Raw genomic sequence first — 14,988 nt, 5'->3', positions numbered from 1 at the left:
TGAACCTTACTTGGTCACCAGTGTGGAGTTCAGGTAGGTTTTGTGTTCCTCTGTCATAGTAGTACTTTTGCTTTTCTTTCTGTTGTTCTTTGAACTTCCTCACTTTCTCCCCCTCTTGTTTTCAGGAGGTTCTCCGGGATGAGTAGGTTTGACCTTAGCAGACGTCCCATAAGGAGTTGGGCTGGTGACATACCACACTCGAGCGGCATTGTGCGGTATACAAGCATGCTCTGGTAGAAGTCAGTTCCACCATCTTTTGCCTTGTACATCAGTCTTTTCACTGTCTGGACCGATTTTTCCACTAGTCCATTGGACTGTGGAAAGTGAGGACTTGACGTTGTGTGGACAAAGTCCCACTCTTTGGCAAAGTGTCGGAAACTTGCATTGTAAAACTGGGGTCCGTTGTCTGTGAAGACCTCGCTTGCCACGCCATGTCTGGAGAATATGGCTTTCATACATGTTATCACAGCATCTGCAGTGGTGGTGTACAGTCTACAAACCTCTGGATACAGGGAGTAATAGTCTGTGACTACAAGATAGTCCTTCCCTTGACATACGAATAGGTCAGCGCCTACCTTCTGGTAAGGTCTGTCTGGCGCTGGGTGTGGCTTTAGTGGTTCTACCGGATTGCTTGCTCGATATTTCAGGCATATTGTGCAGTTTGACACCTCATTTGTCACATCTTGGTTGATTCGTGGCCAGTACATCACCTCTCGTGCTCTTTTCTTACACTTTTCGATTCCCTGATGTCCTCCATGGATCCTTTTTAGCATCTCTTTTCTCAGACTCTTTGGGATAACTATTTTACTTCCTTTGTAGATGATGTCTTCGACCACTGATAGTTCCGCCCTGCAGTTCCAGTACTCTGCCATGTCAGGTGAGCAGTCTTGCTTCATGTTGGGCCATCCATCCAAGATGCTTTTCCTCAGTCGTCTCATTGTTTCATCTTTGTTTGTCTCATTCTTTATGAGCTCCATTTTTGCATCTGCTATGGGCAGTGCACTTGTGATCATGTCCACGTAGGCGTTCACTTTTTCATCCATTTTGGTATTTGCGGGCTCTCTTGGGTCAACAGCTCTGGACAACGTGTCTGCTGTATACATCAGCTTACCCGGTGTGTACGCAACATTCAGTGTATAGCGTTGCAGCCTGATCATCATTCTTTGTATTCTAAGCAGACAGCTATTTAGTGGCTTTTGGAACAATGCAATCAAGGGCTTATGGTCAGTCTCTACACTGATTGCTTGTCCTGCCACAAACTGGTGAAATCTTTCACAGGCGTATGTGATGCTGAGCAGCTCCTTTTCTATTTGAGCATATCGCGTCTCCGCGTCTGTCATTGAGCGCGATGCATATGCAATAGGTTGCCAGTAGTGATATTTTTGCAGAAGAACAGCACCGAGCCCACTCTGTGGTGCATCTGATGATATCTTGATGGGTCTCGCTGGGTCATAAAACCTCAGAACTGGTTCCTCTGTGAGCAGTTTCTTTAGATCGCTCCATGACTTCTCATGCTCATGATTCCATTCCCATTCTATGTTCTTTTCAGTTAGTCTTCTCAGTGGCGCCATCTTTTCTGAGAGGTTGGATATGAATTTACCCATGTAGTTGATCATTCCATTAAACCTCTGCACGTCCTTTTTGCATTGTGGCTTTGGCATATTCTCAATGGCGGACACCTTTCTGGGATCTGGTCTGATGCCCTCACCGCTAAGGATATCTCCCACGAATGTCAGTTCTGTCACCCCGAGCTGGCATTTCTCTCTATTCAGCTTCAGGTTTGTTTTCCTTGTTGCTTCCAGCACTTTTTTCAGTCTCTCGTCATGCTCAGTTCTCGTGGTTCCCCATACTATTATGTCATCCATTGATGTATCAACTCCCTCCAGGTGCTCATAGGTCATATGGATAGTTTTGTGATACACTTCAGGAGCTGAGGCAATGCCAAATGGTAACATTAGGAATCTGTATCTGCCAAATAGACTGTTGAACGTGCACAGTCTTGAACTTGCCTCGTCTAATTTCATCTGCCAAAATCCTGATGATGCATCTAACTTGCTGAAAAACTTTGCATTTGCAAACTGTGACATGATTTCCTCACGTGTAGGAAGCTTGAAGTGCTCTCTATTGCTCTGTTTCGATCTCTTGGATCCAGGCAAATTCTGAGCTTTCCATTCTTTTTGTCCACAATGACGAGGGAACTCACCCACTCAGTTGGCTCATCTATCTTCTGAATCACATTCAGGCTTTCCATCCTGTCCAATTCTGCCTTCAGTTGCTTTTGAAGAGCAAACGGAACTTTTCTGCATGGATGTATGACCGTTGGCATACTTTTATCTACTCTGATCGTGTGTTCTCCTGGAAGGCAGCCCAGACCCTGAAATAGGTCGTTGTACTCTTTCATGAGTTCATCATAGACTGTCTCTCCTTTGCTTTCCACTACGAGGACTCTCTTTACCAGGTTCAGTCTCTCACAGGCTATTAAACCTAGTATGGCTTGCACATCCTTTGGCACCACGATTAATGCTAGCATGTGCTCTCTGTCCTTGTGTGTTACTTTGACAATGCATCTTCCTTTCACCGGTATATCAGTACCTGAGTATCCTGTCACTTTCACTTTTATTCCATGTATCTTTGGTCTGGGTCTAATTTTCTTAAAATCAGTCTCTGATATCACATTAACTTGTGCTCCAGTATCCAATTTAAATGGAATGTGTGTGTCATTCACTTTTAGTGTCAACATCCAGTTTCTTTTTTGTTTTCAGACACGACATCTACATAGAGCTCCTCTATCTCGCTTTCATCTACTGCATGGACCTTGCTTTGTTGCGCTTGGTTCTTGCAGCAACGGGCATAATGGTTGTTTATGTTGCAACTATTGCATGTTTTACCATATGCTGGACACTTTTTTGGTGTATGCTGTGTACCGCATCGACTACATGACTTTCGATTGCCCCTTTCATTTTTGTTCGCTGGCCACGCCTCTTTTTTCACATTGGCGCTCTTTTTATTAAATGGTTTGTGTCCGTTCTTTCTCACTGCATCCACGTTGCAGCTACTGTCACTGAACAGCTCCTTTGCCTGCGACTTCACAGTCTCTGTGGCCCTACACAGTGCTATGGCTTTTCCCAGGTCTAGATTTTGCTCTCTTAGCAGTCTTTCCCTTAGACCATTATCTGGAATACCACACACCAGTCTGTCTTTTATCAGCGAGTCTGTCAGTCCCCCAAATTCACATGTTTTGCTTCGGTTTCTCAGTTCAGTCACATACTGATCAATAGTCTCACCCGTTTTCTGTACACATGTGAAAAATCTGTGCCTCTCAAATGTCACGTTACGTTTAGGTATGCAGTAGGCCTCAAACTGTTCCATTATTTTATCCAACTTCATTTTGTCTCCATCAGTAGCGAATGTGAAGTTATTATACACCTCCAGCGCTTCATCACCCACGACATGTAAGAACACTGACGCTTTCATTTTATCACTTTTCTCGTCAGCTCCGATTGCCGCTAAATACAACTCCAAACGTTGTTTGAACCTCCTCCAATTTTCAGCCACATTACCTGTCAACTGAAGCTTCGCCGGTGGGTGTAATCCTACCATTTTTTCACTTCGTTAGCTATTCTCCAATGGTAAGTAACGATGTTCTCTTTTGGCTTGCTAATATGTGGAGAGCTGATTTAACTTCAGATTTTTCCTCTTCATCTCTTTCAATCACTTCTGACACCATGTATTGTTTTGTATGTGGGTTCAATGACGAGACATTTATGAAAGAGAATGTCTTTTAATCTAAAGCTTGTTCATCTAAGTTAACAGCATTACAGGAGACACCATCTTAGAGATCCATCTAAAACGAAACTAAAACTAAACTGCTTGTCTCTCACATGCCCTTTGCTGGTCAGGCATAAATAATCAATCAGGCAAATATGCTGGTAAGGCATAAATAATCAAACAGGCAAATACCATCACTATTTGCTGATATCATTACACCCGGGCTCGGGGACTCCAAGCCTTTAGAGTTGATGAGCCAAATGCTCACACTCCTGAGCTCAGAATGGGAATGTTTCCTCTTCCACGAGATTTTCCTCAGCCAACTGCCTGAACAGGTACAAGCTGCTCTGGCCCGATCTGAAATAGAAGACTGCGCAACACTCGCTGCGGAGGCTGACAAAATTTTCGCTGTAACTCGGCAGTACTGCGCCGCCACGAGGCACCCATCCCCCACAGACGCCGCCCCAGCTCGTCAGCCTGCTGGGCTATGTTTCTACCATGCGCAGTTCGGCGCGAAGGCGAAGCGTTGCCACCCTCCCTGCAGTTTTCCCCAACAAAACAAACAACAATTGACACTGCGACCACCGAGGAACGGGTCTAACGGGCACCCCGCGGCCGCGATGGCGGTCGGCAACGCGGGAAAATTGCTGTTCATCACTGATACTCTCTCCGGTCGTCATTTTCTGTGCGACACCGGAGCGCAGTGCAGCATTTTACCCGCGTCCGCCCTCGATGTGCAGACGGGGAATCACGGCCCCGCCCTTGAAGTGGCCAATGGCGGAACTATTCGGACCTTCGGCAGACGGCGAGTGGAGTTGTGCCTCAGGGGGCAACGTTTTCACTGGGAGTTTGTTACGGCCAAAGTTTCCCAGCCCCTCCTCGGCGCGGATTTCCTGTGCGCCAACAGCCTCCTGGTCAACGTTAGGAACCGGCGGCTGATCAACGCAGCAACTTTTAATTCTCTTCCGTGTTACCGCAGTAACACTACGTCACGCACCGTCTCCTGTGCGTTCCCGACTCCTGATGAGTTCACTCGCCTGCTCAGCAAATTCCCCGACCTGACAAGACCCATGTTCTCCTCCACAGCCACGAAACATGGTGTGGAGCACCACATCACCACCAACGGCCCCCCGGCCTACGCACGGGCCCGGCGCCTGGAACCTGGCAAGCTGGCGGTCGCAAAGGCGGAGTTCGCAACCATGGAAAGGTTAGGGATTATTCGCCGGTCGAATAGTCCCTGGTCTTCGCCCCTCCATATCGTCCCAAAGCCTGGCGGCGGATGGCGGCCATGCGGCGACTATCGACGGCTAAACGACGCCACCACTCCTGATCGGTACCCGATTCCCCATATCCAGGATTTCTCTGCCCATTTGGCAGGGAGCACCGTGTTCTCAACAGTCGACCTCGTCTGGGGCTACCACCAGGTCCCAGTTCATCCACAAGACGTCCAGAAGACCGCAGTCATCACCCCATTCGGCCTCTTCGAGTTTTTACGGATGCCGTTTGGGTTAAAGAACGCAGCCCAGGCTTTCCAACGCCTGATGGACTCCGTGCTGCGGGACCTCAAGTTCCCCTTCGTCTACCTGGATGATACTCTAATCGCCAGTCCTACCAAGGAAGAGCGTACCTGTCACCTACGCACCCTTTTTCGACGCCTCAGCCAACATGGCCTGATTATTAACCCGGCCAAGTGTCAGTTTGGCCTGCACCAAATTGATTTCCTGGGGCATCGCATCACCTCAGAGGGAGTGGTTCCTTTACCTTCGAAGGTAGAGGCGGTGACATCCTTTCCACGCCCGCAGAACATAAAGGCCCTGCAGGAATTCCTAGGCATGGTAAACTTTTACCGCCGTTTCGTGCCTAAGGCGGCACTACTCATGCAGCCCCTGTATGAGGCCCTCAAGGGCAAGACTGGCAAGAACCCGGTAGACTGGATGGAGGACATGGCCCGAGCGTTCACCAACACCAAAAGCGCCTTAGCCAATGCCACCATGCTGGTGCACCCGCTGCCAGAAGCCACCATCGCCCTCACCACCGACGCGTCGGACTACGCAGTCGGTGCCGTGCAACAGCAGTGGGTGAACGGGACGTGGCAGCCGTTGGCATTCTTCAGCCGTCAACTACGGCAGAACGAGAGACCGGGAGTTGCTCGCCCTTTTTCTGGCCATCCGCCATTTTCAGTTCCTTCTGGAAGGACGTCCTTTCACCATTTTTGTGGACCATAAGCCGCTGACCTTTGCCATGTCCAAGACCGCCGAACCGTGGTCAGCCCGACAGCAGTGTCAACTGACCTACATATCTGAATTCACCACGGATATACGGCACGTGGCCGGTAAGGACAATCTGGTGGCAGACTGCCTCTCCCGCGCGATCGTCAATACAGTTCATTTGGGCATCAACTACGCCCTCATGGCAGTGGACCAAGCCTCAGACCCGGAAGTCCAGGCTTACAGAACGGCCATCACTGGCCTCCAGCTGGCCGACGTCAAGTTCCATTCGGCAGGCACCATGCTGTTGTGTGACGTCTCCGTACAGGATCCTCGCCCTGTCGTGCCAGTCGTCTGGCGCCGCAAAGTGTTCGACGCCATACATGGGTTTTCACATTCTGGAATGAAGGCCTCTCAGAAACTGATGTCAGTGAAATTCGTATGGCATGGCATGCACAAAGATGTCCGTGACTGGGCCAACACCTGCGTGGTCTGCCAAAAGGCTAAGGTACAGCGTCACATCAAAGCTCCGTTGGCCACCTTCATAGTTCCGGAGCGACGTTTTGACCATGTCAACGTGGACCTGGTAGGACCACTCCCACCCTCCCATGGTTTTTCACACATCCTGACCATGGTTGACCGCACCACCAGATGGCCAGAGGCGGTCCCCCTGTCATCCACTACTTCGGCGGACGTGGCCAGGGCGTTCATTTCCTCCTGGATCGCCCGTTTCGGAGTGCCCGCAGATATTTCGTCGGACAGGGGACCGCAGTTCTCCTCCGTACTCTGGAATGCAGTGGCCCAAGGACTCGGTGTCAAATTACACTGCACCACAGCCTATCACCCACAGGCGAATGGCCTCTGCGAATGCTTCCACCGTTCAATGAAAGCCGCCCTGAGGGCCAGCCTCCAGGACGCTGGATGGGCAGACAAGCTACCGTGGGTGCTTTTGGGCCTTCGCACGGCCCCCAAAGAAGACCTTCACTCTTCATCAGCGGAGCTTGTGTATGGTCAGCCGCTGCGAGTCCCAGGGGACTTCCTACCAACATCGACAGAGCCATGGTCCGCGTCTGCCCAGCTGGCTAGTCACCAAGAGGCGGCCAGATGTTTCGCACCGGTGCCCACTTCGCACCATGGGCCGCAGAGGTCACACGTTCCCACGGAGCTTCGCAGGGCGGAATACGTTTTTATTTGCCATGATGCACATAGAGATCCGCTCAAGGTCCCATATACCAGTCCCTTCCGCGTGTTGGAAGCAGGGGACAAAACCTTCACGGTAGGTGTCGGTGGTAAACCAGACCACATTTCGGTCGACCGCTTAAAGCCAGCACATTTAGACCTCGACCGCCCCGTCGAGACAGCACAACCGCCAAGACAGGGTCGATCACCCATTGTCGTTACGGCAGATCAAGTGCGACCGCCTGCCAAACCGCCAGCCACCCAGCAGCCTCCGCCTCGAGAGTACGGGAGTCGTTCTGACAGGCCCCCTCACCGTTTTACTTTGTCCGTTAAAGCGAATTGTGGGGGGGCGCATGTGGCAGAATCACTGAATGACTCTGGATAACTGTATATAATTCCCTTTAACGATGTTCTAACACCAGCCTAAACCTGTACCATTGTGTTAGGCATTACTGTGTTTTGTATATAGAGTTTGCATGTACGGGGCGTGGCCCCTTTAAGAGCGCGGGCAAACACGATGACGTCACGTCGCAAACCACGGGGCTGCCCAGGCAGTCCCTGTGGCAGCTCCTTTGAGTAAAGACCTGTCTAATTGCTCTCCTGTGTCGATCTCAGTTATTCGTAGGAATTCGTTAATTCCTACAATAGTGTATTTGTAGCTTAGAAGGAACAAAAGATGAGGATTCAGAGAAGCACAGGCTATCGTGGTAAAACACAGCGACAAGGAATGTTGGAGACCAGCAGTGTGAGGGGTCGCACATTCTCTTGCATCCTGCTCTGGAGTGTGAGAGAGGTGTTCGAGGGACCTTGTCACATATCAGAATAGTACGCAAGTGCTGGATGGGCTTAGGTCCTATATTGTCAATGGCCAGTGGGGTAACAGACAAAGCTACGTGACAACACACTGGACTCAGTCAGTGACTGAAAGCTTTGTTTTCATAAACTGTAAAAAAAAAATTCTGGGTGTAAAAATGAAAAAAGTGTCCACCTTTTGTTGGAAAGCTTTATTTTCCTGTGGATCAGGTTTATCAAAAGTCATTCAAACTTCAGAAAGCAATGAATAATATTACTAGTTTTTGGTAACATGTCATTCTGCGCCCAGCAAGCGGTTATCTGCAGCAGAACAGTTTCTGTGCTGTTGGAAATGCTGACAGTGCCCTGGGGAGAAGTCAGCATTATGTTTCCTCGAGATCTCATCACACGCACTCCAAAAGGTCAGAGTCATAGCGAAAGTGCAGCTTCAGTGTAGTTGGCCCTCACATTACCAGAGACAAATGAGTCAATGAAGTTAACAGTAGAGGTAAAGCCTGGGGTTAATGTGGGATCGTGCAACGTTATCACAGACACAGTGGTATCCTGTGTTCATCTTGTTAAAGATTAATTTCTTCTCTCAGACCTCATTCTTTCCCAGGACCATGCGGCTTTCCCTTCCTGCTGCAATCTATAAGGGGTGATTTTGTGAGGCTCTGTGTTGTGCATGTAACCTGTTCCACCTTAAGAGAGCTTAAGCCTGTTCCACCTTAAGAGATGTGCTACTTTCTCAGGCTGCTGTAGACGTAATACCGGGGGTGAACACACCGGTATATAAGCACTGTGCAGTAATCTTGTATTCAGAATAGTCCCTACCTCCAACCAGTAAAGGCCTGTTTTATTGTTACTGATTAAGTCTGAGTATTAATTACTTGAACAACTCACAGACTTAACACTCTGCTCTCGGCAGAGTGGGGCATTCAGGAATGTGGGTAGGGGTAGGGCTGTCGCATCACAAGGCTGATTCCATGACCCTCACTCCCGACTAGAGATGCTCCACACCGGGAGTGCAGCCTCACAAAATTACTCCCTTAAGAGTATGGACCTTAGCCCTCCACGATTACAATGGGCAGGCAAGTGATCATGTCCCCCGCTCCAGAACAGGGTCAAGGGGTTACTTGCTGGTGTTAAGAATTGTTTGAAAACAAACTTGGGAAAGCCCTTATCAAACATCGTGGCAGCCATCACGATACCCTCAACAACAAAGACTTGCATTTCTGTAATGCCTTTAATGTAGTAAGACATTTCATAGTGCTTCACAAGAGCGTTATCAAACAAAATTAGACGCCAAGCCACATAAAGAGATATTAGGGCAGGTGACCAAAAGCTTGGTCAAAGAGAGAGGTTTTAAGAAGTGTTTTAAAGAAGAGAGAGGTAGAGAGGCAGAGAGGTTTAGGGAGGGAATTCCAGAACTTAGGGCCCAGACAGCTGAAGGCACGGCCCCCAATGGTGGAGCGATGAAAATCAGAAATGCGCTTGAGGCCAAGATCGCAGATGGTTGCCGGGCTGGAGAAGGCTACAGAGAGAGGGAGGGTAGAGGACATGGGCAGATGGCCAACTGGGCAGAGAAGTTCCATTCCTGAGGTTCATAAAGAAAAGAGACATCTCAGAGTCACAAGTACGGAGATCTTAATGAGACTGTGGCACAGCTGGATTCACGTTATATATCAGCGGCATTCTTTCCACATCTGTTTCATTGCTTCAAATTCACATTCTTCATCAGTCCTTCTATAGATGTTGTGATGTTTTAGGGTCTTTTCTGCCATTCTTGCTCTGGATACTTCAGCTTCTTCAGTTGGAAAACTTATCTCTGACCTTCACTCTCCCTGATACTTGTCATAGCGAGCCCAGCATAGCAAACACAAAACCTTTCTGTAATTTCTTTAGCTACTCCATCCATCCGGTGCTTCCACAGGACCGACCACCCATCTTAAAAAAGTGTGGAGTATCACATCGTCAGATTTAAGATCAGCCATGATGTTACAGTAAATGATATAGTAACTAACTCCTCAAATAGTAATGGGCAAAGTTTGCAATCAGTGCGCTGTATGTAAAAGTTATAGACAGAATGTTTCTTGGTAATCTTTTCTAACTGCAGGAACTAGTTAGTCCAGTCCATTTTTCTCCATTACTATCTCATAGTCTCGGGGACCTGAACACAGTGTCTGTCCCATAGACCCATGAGTTTGAGCACAGTGTCTGTCCAATAGACCCAGGGGTGTGAGCACAGTGTCTGTCCCATAGACCCAGGGGTGTGAGCACAGTGTCTGTCCCGTAGACCCAGGGGTGTGAGCACAGTGTCTGTCCCATAGACCCAGGGGTGTGAGCACTGTGTCTGTCTCATAGACCCAGGGGTGTGAGCAGAGTGTCTGTCCCATAGACCCAGGGGCGTGAGCACAGTGTCTGTCTCATAGACCCAGGGGTGTGAGCACTGTGTCTGTCCCATAGACCCAGGGGTGTGAGTACAGTGTCTGTCCCATAGACCCAGGGATGTGAGCACGGTGTCTGTCCCATAGACCCAGGGGTGTGAGCACAGTGTCTGTCCCATAGGCCCAGGGGTGTGAGCACAGTGTCTGTCTCATAGACCCAGGGGTGTGAGCACAGTGTCTGTCCCATAGACCCAGGGGTGTGAGCACAGTGTCTGTCCCATAGACCCAGGGGTGTGAGCACAGTGTCTGTCCCATAGACCCAGGGGTGTGAGCACAGTGTCTGTCCCATAGACCCAGGGGTGTGAGCACAGTGTCTGTCCCATAGACCCAGGTGTGTGAGCACAGTGTCTGTCCCATAGACCCAGGGGTGTGAGCACAGTGTCTGTCCCATAGACCCAGGGGTGTGAGCACAGTGTCTGTCCCATAGACCCAGGTGTGTGAGCACAGTGCCTGTCCCATAGACCCAGGGGTGTGAGCACTGTGTCTGTCCCATAGACCCAGGGGTGTGAGCACAGTGTCTGTCCCATAGACCCAGGGATGTGAGCAAATTGTCTGTCCCATAGACCCAGGGGTGTGAGCACAGTGTCTGTCCCATAGTCCCAGTGGTGTGAGCACAGTGTCTGTCCCATAGACCCAGGGGTGTGAGCACAGTGACTGTCCCATAGACCCAGGGGTGTGAGCACAGTGTCTGTCCCATAGACCCAGGGGTGTGAGCACAGTGTCTGCCCCATAGACCCAGGGGTGTGAGCACAGTGTCTGTCCCATAGTCCCAGGGGTGTGAGCACAGTGTCTGTCCCATAGACCCAGGGGTGTGAGCACAGTGTCCGTCCCATAGACCCAGGGGTGTGAGCACTGTGTCTGTCCCATAGACACAGGGGTGTGAGCAGAGTGTCTGTCCCATAGACCCAGGGGTGTGAGCACTGTGTCTGTCCCATAGACCCAGGGGTGTGAGCACAGTATCTGTCCCATAGACCCAGGGGTGTGAGCACAGTGTCTGTCCCATAGATCCAGGGGTGTGAGCACAGTGTCTGTCCCATAGACCCAGGGGTGTGAGCACTGTGTCTGTCCAATAGACCCAGGGGTGTGAGCACTGTGTCTGTCCCATAGACCCAGGGATGTGAGCACAGTGTCTGTCCCATAGACCCAGGGGTGTGAGCACAGTGTCTGTCCCATAGACCCAGAGGTGTGAGTTCAGTGTCTTTCCCATAGATCCAGGGGTGTGAGCACAGTGTCTGTCCCATAGTCCCAGGGGTGTGAGCACAGTGTCTGTCCCAAAGACCCATGGGTGTGAGCACTGTGTCTGTCCCGTATACCCAGGGGTGTGAGCACTGTGTCTGTCCCGTAGACCCAGGGGTGTGAGCACTGTTTCTGTCCCATAGACCCAGGGGTGTGAGCACAGTGTCTGTCCCATAGACCCAGGGGTGTTAGCACAGTGCCTCTCCCATAGACCCAGGGGTGTGAGCACAGTGTCTGTCACATAGACCCAGTGCTGTGAGCACAGAGTCTGTCCCATAGACCCAGGGGTGTGAGCACAGTGTCTGTCCCATAGACCCCGGGGTGTGAGTACAGTGTCTGTCCCATAGACCCAGGGGTTTGAGCACTGTGTCTGTCCCATAGACCCAGTGGTGTGAGCACAGTGTCTGTCCCATAGACCCAGGGGTGTGAGCACAGTGTCTGTCCCATAGACCCATGGGTGTGAGCACAGTGTCTGTCCCATAGACCCAGGGGTGTGAGCACAGTGTCTGTCCCATGGACCCAGGGGTGTGAGCACAGTGTCTGTCCCATAGACCCAGGGGTGTGAGCACAGTGTCTGTCCCATAGACACAGGGGTGTGAGCACAGTGTCTGTCCCATAGAGCCAGGGGTGTGAGCACAGTGTCTGTCCCATAGTCCCAGGGGTGTGAGCACAGTGTCTGTCCCATAGACCCAGGCGTGTGAGCACAGTGTCTGTCCCATAGACCCAGGGGTGTGAGCACTGTGTCTGTCCCATAGACCCAGGGGTGTGAGCACAGTGTCTGTCCCATAGACCCAGGGGTGTGAGCACAGTGTCTGTCCAATAGATCCAGGAGTGTGAGCACAGTGTCTGTCCCATAGACCCAGGGGCGTGAGCACAGTGTCTGTCCAATAGACCCGGGGTGTGAGCACAGTGTCTGTCCCATAGACCCAGGGGTGTGAGCACAGTGTCTGTCCCGTAGACCCAGGGGTGTGAGCACAGTGTCTGTCCCATAGTCCCAGGGGTGTGAGCACAGTGTCTGTCCCATAGACCCAAGGGTGTGAGCACTGTGTCTGTCTCATAGACCCAGGGGTGTGAGCAGAGTGTCTGTCCCATAGACCCAGGGGCGTGAGCACAGTGTCTGTCTCATAGACCCAGGGGTGTGAGCACTGTGTCTGTCCCATAGACCCAGGGGTGTGAGTACAGTGTCTGTCCCATAGACCCAGGGATGTGAGCACGGTGTCTGTCCCATAGACCCAGGGGTGTGAGCACAGTTTCTGTCCCATAGGCCCAGGGGTGTGAGCACAGTGTCTGTCTCATAGACCCAGGGGTGTGAGCACAGTGTCTGTCCCATAGACCCAGGGGTGTGAGCACAGTGTCTGTCCCATAGACCCAGGGGTGTGAGCACAGTGTCTGTCCCATAGACCCAGGGGTGTGAGCACAGTGTCTGTCCCATAGACCCAGGGGTGTGAGCACAGTGTCTGTCCCATAGACACAGGTGTGTGAGCACAGTGCCTGTCCCATAGACCCAGGGGTGTGAGCACTGTGTCTGTCCCATAGACCCAGGGGTGTGAGCACAGTGTCTGTCCCATAGACCCAGGGATGTGAGCAAATTGTCTGTCCCATAGACCCAGGGGTGTGAGCACAGTGTCTGTCCCATAGTCCCAGTGGTGTGAGCACAGTGTCTGTCCCATAGACCCAGGGGTGTGAGCACAGTGACTGTCCCATAGACCCAGGGGTGTGAGCACAGTGTCTGTCCCATAGACCCAGGGGTGTGAGCACAGTGTCTGCCCCATAGACCCAGGGGTGTGAGCACTGTGTCTGTCCCATAGACCCAGGGGTGTGAGTACAGTGTCTGTCCCATAGACCCAGGGATGTGAGCACGGTGTCTGTCCCATAGACCCAGGGGTGTGAGCACAGTGTCTGTCCCATAGGCCCAGGGGTGTGAGCACAGTGTCTGTCTCATAGACCCAGGGGTGTGAGCACAGTGTCTGTCCCATAGACCCAGGGGTGTGAGCACAGTGTCTGTCCCATAGACCCAGGGGTGTGAGCACAGTGTCTGTCCCATAGACCCAGGGGTGTGAGCACAGTGTCTGTCCCATAGACCCAGGGGTGTGAGCACAGTGTCTGTCCCATAGACCCAGGGGTGTGAGCACAGTGTCTGTCCCATAGACCCAGGGGTGTGAGCACAGTGTCTGTCCCATAGACCCAGGTGTGTGAGCACAGTGTCTGTCCCATAGACCCAGGGGTGTGAGCACAGTGTCTGTCCCATAGACCCAGGGGTGTGAGCACAGTGTCTGTCCCATAGACCCAGGTGTGTGAGCACAGTGCCTGTCCCATAGACCCAGGGGTGTGAGCACTGTGTCTGTCCCATAGACCCAGGGGTGTGAGCACAGTGTCTGTCCCATAGACCCAGGGATGTGAGCAAATTGTCTGTCCCATAGACCCAGGGGTGTGAGCACAGTGTCTGTCCCATAGTCCCAGTGGTGTGAGCACAGTGTCTGTCCCATAGACCCAGGGGTGTGAGCACAGTGACTGTCCCATAGACCCAGGGGTGTGAGCACAGTGTCTGTCCCATAGACCCAGGGGTGTGAGCACAGTGTCTGCCCCATAGACCCAGGGGTGTGAGCACTGTGTCTGTCCCATAGACCCAGGGGTGTGAGTACAGTGTCTGTCCCATAGACCCAGGGATGTGAGCACGGTGTCTGTCCCATAGACCCAGGGGTGTGAGCACAGTGTCTGTCCCATAGGCCCAGGGGTGTGAGCACAGTGTCTGTCTCATAGACCCAGGGGTGTGAGCACAGTGTCTGTCCCATAGACCCAGGGGTGTGAGCACAGTGTCTGTCCCATAGACCCAGGGGTGTGAGCACAGTGTCTGTCCCATAGACCCAGGGGTGTGAGCACAGTGTCTGTCCCATAGACCCAGGGGTGTGAGCACAGTGTCTGTCCCATAGACCCAGGTGTGTGAGCACAGTGTCTGTCCCATAGACCCAGGGGTGTGAGCACAGTGTCTGTCCCATAGACCCAGGGGTGTGAGCACAGTGTCTGTCCCATAGACCCAGGTGTGTGAGCACAGTGCCTGTCCCATAGACCCAGGGGTGTGAGCACTGTGTCTGTCCCATAGACCCAGGGGTGTGAGCACAGTGTCTGTCCCATAGACCCAGGGATGTGAGCAAATTGTCTGTCCCATAGACCCAGGGGTGTGAGCACAGTGTCTGTCCCATAGTCCCAGTGGTGTGAGCACAGTGTCTGTCCCATAGACCCAGGGGTGTGAGCACAGTGACTGTCCCATAGACCCAGGGGTGTGAGCACAGTGTCTGTCCCATAGTCCCAGGGGTGTGAGCACAGTGTCTGTCCCATAGACCCAGGGGTGTGAGCACAGT

At 51.8% G+C, this 14,988-nt stretch overlaps 1 protein-coding gene across 1 annotated transcript in view; it reads left to right on the top strand.

The window, feature by feature from the left end:
• The window catches only part of LOC147110843 (voltage-dependent calcium channel subunit alpha-2/delta-2-like), a 2,842,873-nt gene that overhangs the window by 1,310,324 nt on the left and 1,517,561 nt on the right, over positions 1-14,988 (top strand). The window lies entirely within an intron of this gene.

Source organism: Somniosus microcephalus, chromosome 11 (assembly GCF_052327205.1).
Source record: "Somniosus microcephalus isolate GS21.2 chromosome 11, FLI_Smic_1.0, whole genome shotgun sequence".
Taxonomy (NCBI): domain Eukaryota; kingdom Metazoa; phylum Chordata; class Chondrichthyes; order Squaliformes; family Somniosidae; genus Somniosus; species Somniosus microcephalus.
Note: the sequence above shows the minus strand (reverse complement) of the source record. Positions and strands in the feature narration are given on the sequence as shown.